This window comes from Megascapheus bottae, chromosome 6 (assembly GCF_031878675.1).
Source record: "Megascapheus bottae isolate mThoBot1 chromosome 6, mThoBot2.hap1, whole genome shotgun sequence".
Classification (NCBI taxonomy): Eukaryota; Metazoa; Chordata; class Mammalia; order Rodentia; family Geomyidae; genus Megascapheus; species Megascapheus bottae.
In genome coordinates, this window is record NC_143514.1 from 19079377 (window position 1) to 19091460 (window position 12084).

The following is a 12084-nucleotide window of genomic DNA, read 5'->3' on the forward strand; positions in this document are numbered from 1 at the left end:
CTTGAATTCAAGCCCCAGGACCAGGAAAAAAAAAAGGCCAGAGTTGTAGCTCAAATGGTACAGTACCTGCCTTGGGTGGAAAAAAGGTAAGAGACAAAGCCCAGGCCCTAAGACCAAGCACCATTACTGGCACACACACACACACACACACACACACACACACACACACACACACACACACACACACACACACACACACACACAACACCAAATGAAGAAAAGCCTTTCCCTGTTCTCTACCTATGCCCTTCGTTGGAGTCCTATCATGCCCCTCTGGTGGCACACGTGGAAGGTGTGTGACACATCTTTCCTCCCACGCTGGCACTTGGGGGTGGGGACTCTGTCTCAGATGGAGTGAGGTGCCTTAAAAGTTCCCAGTCAGAGAACAAAACAGCAGAATCTGCCTTCTTTCCGTCCTAGAGCTGGTGCTGAATGAAGTCTACATCTGGGCACTGTTCCTATCAGTCACAAAACCTTGCCAACCTTGCTCTGCCCTGGTGCTCCTCTCGGGCGCCCCCTCCTGGGAGAGTCAAGGAGTGCAGGTGGGGAGGTGCTTAGGATCAGAGTCCACTCTCCCTGGGAACATTAACTGGGTCACAGTATTGCCTCTGATGAATTTTCTCAAAGGAAATACCAATAAATATTTAAGTAGTAAATCACATTTGAGCGTTTTACTTTGTTTTGTAAATGAGAGAAAAGTTGCCCAACTATGCTTCCTGGTCAGTGTAGGGTATATGGTCTTTGTAGCAGGACCCACAGGGTGGTGTACTTGTCTGGAGTTGGGACTCCCTAAGTGCCCTGGCTCTGGGCACAAACCTGACCTCTGCAAAGGGTAGAGTCAGTTTTCCAACGCCTGGGAAATGTGGGGCTGCTGAAACTTTAAGGACTTCAAAGTATGAAAAAAGCAAAATCAAAATTGACAAATGTTTAATGAAATGCCTTCAGAAAATAACACATCAACTTCAATATTTGCTAAGTGTAGTATCGTTACAAATGTCACTGTATTTGAAAACAAATTGTACATTGGGTTTTGGCATAAACTCTGAAAAAATGCAGGATGATGGAAGAGAAATCACGGCCAATAGTAAATTAAATGAATTACTCATAGTCAAGTAATTTCAAAAGCAAAGTTATTTTTTTAAAACTTTTTGGCCAGGCACAAGTGGCTCACTTCTGTAATCCTAGCTATTCAGGAGGCTGAGATCTGAGGATTTTGGTTGGAAGCCAGTCAGAGCAGGAAAGTCTGTCAGACTATCTCCAATTAACTGCCTCCCCACAAAGCCAGAAGTAGAGCTTAGGCTTGAGTGGTAGAGGCCCAGAATTGAGCAAAAAAAGTTCAAGGATGTGCTCAGGCCATGTGTTCAAGTCCTAGAACCAGCAAAAAAACAAGAAAGACTTCTCAAATTTAAAACAAAGAGTTACATTGGATGAGAAATGTGCTGTGTATTTTTTGTTATAGTAAAATTTTATTCATAAAATCAGATGACAGGCTATGGTTTGCAGATCTGGTATTTAAAATATGTCCACCCTTCACAGTGATGTAAAATAACTTTAACTTTCATTTTCTTTAAATCACATAAGATTTCTTTAAACAATTTTATCATCTTTAGTGGCATATTTGACTGCTTCTTGTTATTGCCAAGAGACAGAAGGGTGTAAGAGTAAACTTCCAGGCCTGGAATTTAGCCTAGTGGTAGAGTGCTTGCCTAGCATGCACGAAGACCCGGATTCGATTCCTTGGTACCACATACATAGAAAAAAGCTGGAAGTGGTGCTGATGCTCAAGCAGTAGAGCCTCTAGCCTTGAGAAAGTCCAAGGACAGTGCTCAGGCCCTGAGCTCAAGCCCAGGACTGGCAAAAAAAAAAAGAGTAAACTTCCAGAGGGATGATAAACTTGCTTTGAGATATTCTCAATGCCTCACCTGGTTGCTCTGTAACCAGAAACATGAATTTATGAAAGTTAGCTGAGCTCGATTGATGGAATTTTCTAGAAAGGAGACAGATTTTTTTATACTTAAAGAATGTAACTCACCTGTGAAGACATTTCACTTTTTATGAACTAAACTTCCTTTTCATGCTTTTTAATTAGTTTTTATTGTTAATATAAAGGCAATGTTAGAGGGGTTACTGTTACCATTTCTTTCTTCACTATCTTACTGTGTACATTTAATACTTGTTAATTGTGAGATTGGGGTCTGTAAAAATTAGATGCAGGATCCAGGAGCTGGTGACTCACTCATAATTCTAGCTACCCTAACTCCAACTCCAACCCCAGCCCTAAAGCTAAACCCCAATCCTAACCCTAACTCTAACCCCTAACCCAAACTCCAGCCCTAACCTCTACCTCAGTGCAAAGCCAGAATGTTCGAGCAAGAACATTTGAGAGAACTTTATCTTCAATTAATCATCAAAAAACTAAAATAGAAGTAGAGATATGTCTCAAAAAGTTCAGAAACAGTATCTTGAGTTCACGCCTCAGCACTGGTGCACAGACACCCAAAATAATAGAAAAAGTTGGGCTTTGATGGCTCTCACATAATTCTAGCTACTCAGAAAGCTGAGATCTGAGGATTGTGGTTTGAAACCAGTCCAGGCAGGAAAGCCACTAGTGCCTGGCCCAGGATTCAATATTCAACACACACACACACACACACACACACACACACACACACACACACACACACACACACACACACACACACACACACACACACACACACACACACACACACACACACACACACACACACACAGAGTGGCTCTACCATGAAATGCCCTAGGCTGGAATCAGCTCACTCTCTGCTCTCTGGTCTGGCTCTTCTTAAGCCATCCAGCCTGGTAGCTGCACAGGCGTGGAGCTCATACTATTGCCTGGTGCCATCTGTATGCAGAGTTTCCACGTTTGCTTGGCAGATGAGAACCTGATCTGGCTGTGCACCTATCCGGTGGGAAGTCATCCCTTCTTCCTGCAGTCTTAAGCTTGGGGGAGATAAGCAGGGAGAAGGAGGAGCATGTGAAGCAAAGGACTTGGGAATATTTTTGTGAGATAAACAGCCTGAACACACAGCATTAGGCCTTTGGAAAGAATGAGTTCACTGAATGTACCTAAGGACTTCAGGGAACCGGTGACTCATGCCTATAATTCCAGTTATCCAGGAGACTGAGAGCAAGGTTCAAAGCCATCTTAAGCAGACATATCCTAGAGACGTTTATCTCCAACGAACCAGCAAAAAGCCAGAAGTAGAGGTATGACTTAAGTCTAGAGCATAGGTGTTGAAAGAAAATGCCAAATCAGAGCACAATGCCCGAGTTCAAGCCCCAGTACAGGCTCCTTAAGAATCTTGCATCGGGGCCGGGAGTTTGGCCTAGTGGTTAAAGTGCTTGCCTAGCATGCATGAAGACCCGGGTTCGATTCCTCGGTACCACATACATAGAAAAAAGCCGGAAGTGGTGCTGAGGCTCAAGTGGTAGAGCTCTAGCCTTGAGAAAGTCCAAGGACAGTGCTCAGGCCCTGAGCTCAAGCCCAGGACTGGCAAAAAAAAAAAAAAAAAAAAAAAAGAATCTTGCATCAAGGGTCATTGTACTGTCTCTGTCTGTCTGTCTGTCTGTCTCCTTCTCTCTCTCTCACACCTACACAGGTACTATGGTTTGGACTCATGGCCTAATGCTATCACTGAGCTTTCGTGCTCAAGGCTATTGCTCTACCATTTGAGCCAAGCTCCACTGCTGGTTTTTTGGTGGTTAATTGGAGATGAATGTGCCAATCTCACCTTCCTGAGTAGCTAGATTATAGGCATGAGTCATGGGTGCTAGGCTTGTAACCTTCTTTTAAAGAGACAGAGGTTCCAGAAGGTTAAGTAACTGATTCCAGGAGACCTGACCTCAGAACTTTCTGGTTCCAAAGTCTTTGTTTTTTCCTCTCCACCACAGTATTTGAGTTTGTAGCATGTGTGTGTGTGTGTGTGTGTGTGTGTGTGTGTGCTGTGCTCAGTGAGGCTGAAGGTGGAACATCATGGAGAGCTGCCCTGCTATGCTGAGGCCGTGGGGTGCAGAGAAGCTTTTCAGGAGAGGCAGTCAAGACCAGAGGTGGCAAAACTGGCCACAGCCTAACAAAAGTTTGTGGCCCTGCGGTGGCCACAAGCCTTGTTTCTTCCTATTATCTTACGTGCGGCCCTGTCCACTGTCAGGTAGATAGGAGTTCATTCATGATTCCTGGGTGGTAGAGTGGCATAGTGGTAGAGTGCTTGCCTAGCATGCACGTAGACTTGGGTTCCATTCTTTGGTACCACATACAGAGAAAAAGCTGGAAGTGGTACTGTGGCTCAAGTGGTAGAACTCTAGCCTTGAGAAAGTCCAAGGACAGTGGTCAGGCCCTGAGTTCATGCCCTAGGACTAGCAAAAACAAAATCACTGTCACTTATTAACACGAGCTCTTGACCAAATTATATGAACTCTGAGCTTTAGTTCTCTTATCTAGACAAGATAGGCTAGGGTGTGTTGGTTTTCTGTGACAGGGAAATTAAAAATTAATCAAATGAAGAGAAGGAAAAATGTATTTTGACTCAAGGTTTCATTTCCTGGTTGCACATCCAAGATGGCCATGAATGGTGTGCCACTGAGAGTTCTAGAAGATTCCTCCATCTTGTAAGAACAAGTTGTCCTGAATCCCACATCATTGGAGACACAGTAACAGCGAGCTGATGCGAGAAGAGGTCTTCGTGCTGTATTAAAAGGAGCACCTGCCATAGCATTCAGAGAAACTGTGTCCATTGCACCTGCTTCTCTTGCCTGGCAGTCTGACCATTCAAGGTGCTGCCCAGCCAGCCAAGAATCACGCTGAATAACATCATAATAATGTGGTTTGTATCTTTCCCCCTTGCCCTTCTACCCTTAACTTCTGCTACCTGGCTGCCCATCTCTCAGACTTCTCCTCTTGTCTCACCTCTAATTTCTTTCTCCCCGATGGAATCCTAAACCTCTCAGGGACATAGAAGGCCAGTGTGTGTGTGTGTGTGTGTGTGTGTGTGTGCGTGCGTGCGTGCGTGCGTGCGTGTGTGTGTGTGTGTGTGTGTGTGTGTGTATATGCATGCTAGTCCTGGGGCTTGAATTCAGGGCCTGGGTGCTGTTCCTGCTCAAGGCAAGCCCTCTATTATTTGAGCCACATTTCACTTTTAGATTTTTGGTGGTTAACTGGAGGTCAGAGTCTTATGAAATTTTCTGCCCAGGCTGGATTTGAACCACAATCCTCAGATCTCAGCACCTTGAGTAGCTAGGATTACAGGTGTGAACCACTGGTGCCCTAAGTTTGAGGGTCATTTCTTTCCTCTTGGCCTGGGTGACCCTGACTCCCAGCTAGTCCACTCACCTTTCTGTTGGGTCCCTCCGTAGCTCCGTCCTCCACCAGTCACTCCCATCTCCCAGCAGGCCAGGGAGGATAGTTCAGTTGCTGGTGATAGGCCTATGGGTAGTTTTCCTTAGTTCTTGGGGTAAAGGTGGAGAGGAAAGAAGGGGAAGGGGAGAGGAGAGGGAAGGAGGTGCTCTAAGTGTATGTATCAGCAGAGGCGAGGAAGAGTGAGGGGAGACTTCTGGGGGGAAGGGGTTCTGCCAACAAAATCCTCAGCCTGTCCTGGCATCCAGAGATGGCCAGTCCCTCAGAACTGACTCCCTTTTGCCTATCTCACAGGTGATGCGGACAGACCTGATAAGCTACTTACCAGCTTATAATCAGGACTCAAAATGCCAAGCACAGGCTTTGTAGAAAGATCCATGAGAACCAGCCTGGCGAGCAATGGCGAGCAATGAGTTGGCATTAGGGTTGTGAACAGCCTGATTTGGCCCTAGGCCTCCTTTTTCTTTTTTTTTTTTTGGCCCCTTTCTCTTTCTGGCCCCGCTCGCTCCAGCCCTGCTCGCTCCGGCCGGGCTAGGCCCCCTTTCTAGCTCAGGCCCCGCTCGCTCCGGCCCGGCCCTGCTCCTGGCTTGCTCAGGCCCCGCTCGCTCAGGCCCCGCTCGCTTCCGCCCGGCTCGCTCCAGCTTGCTCTTGGCCCCGCTCGCTCCGACCCCTGGCTTGCTCTGGCCCCGCTCGCTCCGGCCTCGCTGGCTCTGGCTCGGCTCGCTCCCTCACGCTCCGGTCCTGCTGGCTCCGGCCCCGCTCGCTCCGGCCTCGGTTGGGCTCTGTTCACTTCAGCTCAGCTCGCCGTCGCAGTCTTGTCTCTGCCTCTTTTCCGGTTTGGTTGTGTCTCGTCTCTGCCACTTCCGGCTTGGTTGTGTATGTGGGATACCGAGGAATCGAACCCGGGTCTTTGTGCATGCTAGTCAAGCACTTTAACCGCTAGGCCAAACTCCCGGGCCCTAGGCCTCCTTTTTCTCTGCAACCATGCTTTCCCAGGGGCAGAACTAGAGTAGCCCCCACACAGTGCCTTTGTGTTAACTCTCCCCTGTGGGGGCACAGCCTCCTGCTGGGAAGTAATGCTCAGTGGGCAGAGCCAAGGCTAGCTTTCAGATCCTGATGGCTGGGAACTCTTGGGCAATGTAGAACCTGCATGCTATCTGTGGTGGCCTGGTCCTGGCTCCCTGGGGGCACATGCAGCCTGCTGCCACAGGTTCTTATGTCTGAGGTGGGCCTGGGAGTTGTAGGTAACACCCTAAAGGAGTCTATACGCGGGAAATTAGTGGCTCATGCCTGTAATCCTAGCTACTCAGGAAACTGAGATCTGAGGATCATGGTTTAGAGTCGGCCTGGGCAGGAGAGTCTGAGACACCCTTATCTCCAGTTAACCACCCAAAAGCTAGAAGCAGAGGTATGGTTCAAGTGGTAGAGTATTAGCCTTGGGTGAAAAAGTTCAGGGGGAGTGCCCAGGCCCTGAGTTCAAGCCCCACTATTAGCCCAAACAAAAACAACGCTTCCTCCCACAAACAACAACCAAAAGCTAAAGAAGCCTATGAATTAATGAATGCTCAGCCACTTGCATCTCTCTCCCACTTCACCTCAGACCTGGCCCTTCCCTGGACACATGTATTGGCTGCTGAATGGTGAGCAGTGAGTGTGTTACCCGGAGGCACCTGCTGTGGTCTGGGAGCTTCACTGTTAAGAATCCAGGTGTGTCGCTGTTTGCCTCCTTTCCTCCACATCCTGTCCCTGGGCTCTGGGTACCCTTGCTGGGCTGCCTGAGCCTCTGGGTTTTGCACTGTTCCCAAGCTGTTGCTCACCCCCATACTACCTTTGTGCGAGTTAGAAAACAGGGAAGACATTGCTCACAGAACTGATGATATCCTTGGGTAAACTTCCTTGTAGGTAGTTGTGACTGTGCTATATGTCAGGGCAAACGTTTTTCTATGAGCTGCCAACTGCAGGATTTCAGTTTCCACTTACTTTGTAGTCCCATGCAGTTCCAAACTTGTCCACAGGGGGACAGTACAGAGAACGTTCTGAGAACAGCAGCTGAATGCTGGATGGGCACCCTTTCTAGACTCTGCTTCTCTGGCAATATTTCATTACTGCATTATCTTATTAATACATTCTTCCTTCAGATATGTGGGCCTGATGTGCATGAGCCACAACGTTGTGTGCGTGCGTGCGTGCGTGCGTGTGTGTGTGTGTGTGTGTGTGTGTGTTTGTGTGCTGGTCCTGGGGCTTGCACTCAGGGCCAAGGCACTGTCCATGAACATTTTACTCAAGGCTGGTGATTTACCACTTGAGCCACAGCTCCATTTCTGACTTCTTGGTGGTTCATTGGAGATAAGATTCTCACAGACTTCCTTGCCTGGGCTCGTTTTGCACTATGATACTGAGATCTCACCCTCCTGAGTAGTTAGGGTGACAGGTGTGAGTCAGCAGTGCCCGGCTCAGATCACTTCTTTACTTGTCCATCTCATGGATAAATCGCATCACTGGGTATACAGTTCTCCTGACTGAGTGATTTGGACAAGTCACCTTGGTGTTGGGTTGATTCTTTCTTTGAAATCCCAGTCAGCTTTGTCTCTGATAATTTGGGCAGTCCCTATGGAGACTGCCACTCCTTGCACCTTTGGTGCCAGCCCAGCAGTGAGATCTACACAACAAAACAAACTTTCAAGGAAGTCAATTCCAGGAACAATGGAAAGACACTTTGAGAATGAATATGTCTTTAGACAGAAATACAGAAAACATGAGCTGGGAATGTGGCTTAGTGCCAGAGTGCCAGAGTGGTGCTGTGGCTCAAGTGGTAGAGTATAAGCCTTGAGTAAAAGAAGTTTAGAGACAGTGTTCAGGCCCTGAGTTCAAGCCCCAGGATTCACACATTCACACACACACACACACACACACACACACACACACACACTCGAAATATAGAAAACATTGATAGCCATGGAGTGCAAAGATTTCTTAAACAGGACACAGGAAGGGAAAAATGATGTTATATTAAGATAAATCCTATTCATGAGAAGCCACAGAATGGAATTAGATTTTTTTTTTTAATGAAGTGGGTTGAAATGAGGATCTAGTGGCTCACACCTGTAATCCTAGCTACTCAGGAAGCTGAGATCAGAGGATTGTGGTTCAAAGCCAGTCTGGGCAGGAAAGTACAGAAAACTCTTATCAACAATTAACCACCAAAAATGTTGGAAGTGGAGTTGTGGGTCAAGTGATAGCGTGGAGCAAAGAAAGCTCAGGAACAGCACCCAGAACATAGGTGTTCAAGCCCCCAAACTGGCACAAAATAAATACATCTACATACATACATACATACATACATACATACATACATACATAAATGGGATTGTACCCAGAGAAGATAATGAAATCCTCCTACAGGTCAATAAGAAAAAGAAAATTTTGTATTAGTTCTAAAAATAGAAAATAAGCAGAGGTTTTGGTCAGATATTTCCCAGAATAAGGCATCCAAAGAACCAATAAACATGAGAGAGAGGCTCATCCTCACTGACTGACAGGGAAATGCAAATGAAGAATTCAGGAAGTGAAAGTTAAGCAGTCAAGAGCTGGGTGCCAAGCGACTCACACCAGCAACCCGAGTTACTTAGGAGACTGAGATCTGAGGATTGTGGTTCAAAGAGTCTATGAGATCTCCAATTAGCCAACAAAAAGCTGGAAGGAGAGCTGTGACTCAAGTAGTAGAGTGCCAGTCTTGAGCACAAAAGGTCAGGGACAAAACTGGGTGCAGGTGGCTCCTGACTACTCAGGAGGCTGAGATATGAAGACTGGGGTTCAAAGCTAGCCTGGATAGGAAAGTCTGTGAAACCCTTATCTCCAATAAACTATTCAGAAAAGGCAGAAGTGGTGCTGTGGCTCAAGCGGTAGAGTGCTAGTCTTGAGTAAAGGGACAGTGCCCAGGCCCTGAATTCAAGCCTCAGGACCAGCACACACAAAAAAGGCTAAAGGATAGAGTTTGTGCTGGTCAGCATGTAGAATAGAATTCTCAGGCATTAATGGTGGCAGAGTGAAATGGAACACAGGCATTCTGGTGACCTGGAATCTCACTAGGATAGTACTATTCAACATCTACATTATATTTAATGGCTTTGCTCTTGCAGAGCTGTATTTATTGCTGATAACAAATATAAAGCATCCAGTTGCTGATGGTTCATGCCTGTAATCCTAGCTACTCAGGAGGTTGAGATCTTCAGATCTGTTTGAAGCCAAACTGGACAGACAAATTGATGAGAACCTTATCTACAATTGATCACCAACCCCATCCTCTCCAAAAAAAAAATGGAAATAGAGCTGTACCCCAAGTGGTAGAGTACAAGTCTTGAATGAAAAAGCCCAATGAGACTGGGAAGCCTGAGTTCAAGCTCTGATACGGGCAAAAACAAAGCAACAACAGCAAAAGAATGTGATACATTCTAAGAGATATTCTTAATGACCAGATGTGGCCAGCTTGTCTATTAACAGAGTCATGGATTTATTCGATCCTTAGGTCTTTTGATTTCTCCCTGTGTCATTTCATAGGTAGTATGGGAGCCTAGGTAGAGCAGACCTTGCTGGGGGCTAACAGCATTGGGTAAAATATAACTTTGTAGCTTAGTAGCTGTGAGGCTTGGGCAAGTAATTAATTTTTAGAGTCTCACTTTCTTATTCATCCAATAGGGGAAGAAAAAATAATTCAGACACACAACACTTGGAGAATTTGGTAGGAAAATATGTGTAGTGGACACACAGTAGGCACTTAATAAGCATTGTTTGGGATTTTAGTATAAGCAAATAATCTCTGCTTTCCTCCCTTCTAGCAGTGCTGGGAACTGAACTCAGACCCTTAAGTTTGCTAGGCAGGGGACTCTACCACTGGAGCTACATCTCCAGTCTTTTTTGCTTTAGCTCTTTTTTTCTTTTCCAAATAGGGTCACTCATTTAAACCTGGCCTGGTCTGGACTGTGATGCTCCTACTTATGCTTTCTACATAGCAGGGGTGGGCATGTATGTACCACCAAGCCCAATTTTTATTGGTTGACATGGGAGTACCTCATGAACTTTCTGTCTGGGGTGGCCTAGAATTCCCTTTTGATCTTTGTCTCCCCAGAAGCTAGAATTACAAACCTGAGCCACTGTTCTTGGTGACCCTTTCTTTAGAGAAGAGTATAGATCTTTCCTAAGCAATGTCTGTCTGTCTGTCTGTCTGTCTGTCTGTCTGTCTATCTATCTATCTATCTATCTATCTATCTATCTATCATCTATCTATACCTGCTATGGGGCCTGGGTCTTCTGACTATACATGTGTGTTTGTGTGTGTGTGTGTTTATTATTTTGCAGAACACAGAGTCTCATGTTTGGGCAAGTGCTCTATCACCTGAACCATACTCCTTGCCGTTTTGCTTTTGAGATAGTGCTCCACTAAGTTTCTCAAGGCTGGCCTCAAACTTTAATTCCTCTTGCTTACCACCTGGAGTAGCTGGGATTGCGGTCATGTACTACCACACCGAATTCCTTTATTTCCTATTAAGTTTCTAATTATAGATAAGACTCCTTACCGTCTGCCTGGAAGGCAGAACACATTCAGACATTAGCACAGCAGTGTTTTGTACCTTCACTAAACAAGTCAGACAAATGGGAAAGCTGCAACTCTAACTGTCCAGAAGATTTCCAAACAGGTTAAAATCCATATGCCTGCAGCCCTGGAAATCTCATTCTCTTCCGTCTTTGACATGTAATATGTAAATCAGCTATATAATTTATTCAAATCTGTGAATGTTATACTCAGCCATAGAGAACTCCGCAAAATTAGAAAGCCAGTAGAGAGTATAGTTAGTGCCTCAAAGGCATTTCTTGTAAGCTAAATCCCTACAGACAACCATGACAGGAAAGGTTCCAAAAAAGCCAGTTGTAATAGTGGAAAAGAAACTGGTTAGACAGAATTTGAAAACAGGCAGTTTTGAGTAAGTGAGTAAGTGGCTTCATCTCTTTGCTCGTGAATTTCCTCTTCTGACTACAGTAGCTCACACCTCACAGGACACTTTTATTCACCTTGTTTTATCAGGTTATGGAATGCTTGCCAGTCACTGCTGTGAATTTCAGCAGTGAGTAAGCAAAATAGAAAGTTCAGATTTCACAGAAATATCTTCAGGGTGGTTTATTTTGGAGATTGACTAGGTTGATAGTGGGAACCTCTCTGACCAGCATCATATTCATATGATGTGTTTTTCATGTACTCTGCATTTTTAAACCATTTGGTTAGAAATCCCCCTGACTTGTTTTTTGTGGGTCGTGAGACTTGAACTCTGGGCCTGGTGCTGTTCCTGAGCTCTTCAGCTCAAGTCTACCACCCTATCCCTTGAGCCTCAATGCCACTTTCTCTGACCTAACTTTCTAATTTAACATACATTAGTTATAGAAGGGGGAGGTGTTTACTGTGACATTTCCACACATGTAAACAAGATATCTTGAACTACCTTGCCTCTCTATCACTCTCCCTATCCTCCTCCCTGTGCTTAAAACAATGTCAGCAATTATTAATGTTCTATTTTCTTTTTCTTTTTTTATTGTAATTAATAGAAGGGTTACATTTTATTCACCAGATAGAAGATGCATTACTTCACAAACATTAATACCCCTTCTCATGTTTTTGTCCCCATTTCCCACTCCCTACATCCTCC